Here is a 2,038-nt window from a genome sequence, read left to right on the forward strand (position 1 = left end):
AAATGAAGGTCGGGAATCCACAGCAGCCACCGCCTCAGCTGGTCCAGCAATGTGAGAAGACTGTCACCATGGTGGAGGTGACGCATCAGCAGGTGAAGCGATTATTGCGGGGCTGGACACACAGAAAGCCACCGGCCCTGATGACATCAGCCCGCACCTGCTGAAGCGATGCTCCCAGGAACTGGCTGCCCCTCTCACCCAAGTTCACAACTTGTGTACGGGAAAACGTCTGGCCTTCAGTGTGGAAGGAGGCTCGAGTAGTTCCTGCACACAAAAAGCTCCAGGACGGACCCAAAAAACTACAGACCCATATCCCTGTTGTCAGTGGTGGGTAAAGTGTTTGAGAGGGTCGTGGCAGAGGTGGTGTGTAGCCATCTCAAGGACAATGCCCTCCTCTCAGACCAACAGTTTGGGTTCAGACCTGGAAGGTCAACCTCCGACCTAATGATGCTTCTCACCAGGCATTGGCAGGACGCCCTCGACGACGGCAAGGACACTATAGTGGTTGCTTTGGACATAGCAGGAGCTTTTGATAAAGTATGGCACAACGGATTACTAGAAAAGCTTCGTGCTAAAGGCATCCAGGGTGGCTTGCTACGACTCTTGGGAAATTACCTGCAGGACAGAAGCCTCAAGGTGGTTGTCAACGGGCAAACATCTGAGTCCCTGCCTGTGGAGGCATCAGTGCCACAGGGTTCAATTCTTGGCCCACTCCTGTGGAATATCTACGTGGATGATCTTCTCCAGCTACTGCCAGGAGTCATGGCCTATGCTGATGACTGCACCCTCTCCTATACCTATCCACGCCAGGACAGTGGGCGGGCTGCTGAGGCCATCAATCAGCAGCTACGAGTGATAAAGGAGTGGGGTGCTCGCTGGCAAGTGACATTCGCGCCGGAGAAGACACAAGCAATGGTTGTCTCTCGGTCCCCAGCCGCCATGGCAGCAATGGCAGGAAAGTTGTCTTTGGCGCTGCTGCTCTCCCACTCCAAGATGACGTCAAGATACTTGGAGTGGAGGTGGATCGAGGGCTGAGGTTTGACAGGCATGTCAAAACCATTGCCAAGAAAGCCTCTCACAGGATCTCCGCTCTCAGAAGGATCGCCAGTTTCCTCGACAGGAAGGGAGACTGCTGCTGTACAAGGCACAGGTGCGGCCCCACCTTGAATACGCAGCTCTCTCCTGGATGTCCTGTGCCGCCACACACAGAAGGAGACTGGACAGCATCCAACGCCGCGCCATACGGCTAGTAGATGCTGCACTACCACCTCACCCAGAGCCTGAGCGTCCCCTTGATTCACTGGAACACCGCAGAGACGTGGCGGCGATCGTAGTGTTCCATAAGGCACAGGTGCAAAGAGTGCCACATCTGGCAGGGCTGCGTCATCCTCTAAGAGTCACCGCACGGAGCACGAGAACGGTGCTCAATGGTGGTGACGCCGTAGAGGTGCCGCGATCCCACGGGTGTCAGCATCAACGCACCTTCGCAGGACGCGTCTCCAGGATGTGGAACTTGTTCACGGCCGCGGTGCCTCACGTCCAGGAGATGAACACACAGTGTCAAACTGATGGCACATAAGTGGAGACAGACACTGCCAACTCCTCTGACACTCTTTGTGACGTGACACTCAGTGTAGTGCAGTGCGTGAATAGTGCTAGTGAAGTGAAACGAATAGTGCTCCATTTACATGCTGACCATCTTGTATATTATCTATTTTTAAGTCTTGTAAATATTGTAGAGAAATAGATTGTAGTACCCTTAGAATAGGTAGCACACGACAGTGCGCCTTTGGGTACATGTTCCTTTGTATTAAGTTTTGTTTAAATAAAAAAAAAAAAAAAAAAGAGAGAGAGAGAGAGAGAGAGAGAGAGAGAGAGAGAGAGAGAGAGAGAGAGAGAGAGAGAGAGAGAGAGAGAGAGACAAAGGGCAAGATAGAAGAAAGAGAAGAGAAGAAGAGAAGAAAAGAAAAGAAAGAAGAAGAAGAAGAAGAAGAAGAAGAAGAAGAAGAAGAAGAAGAAGAAGAAGAAGAAGAAGAAG

This window comes from Portunus trituberculatus, chromosome 47 (genome assembly GCF_017591435.1).
Source record: "Portunus trituberculatus isolate SZX2019 chromosome 47, ASM1759143v1, whole genome shotgun sequence".
NCBI lineage: Eukaryota > Metazoa > Arthropoda > Malacostraca > Decapoda > Portunidae > Portunus > Portunus trituberculatus.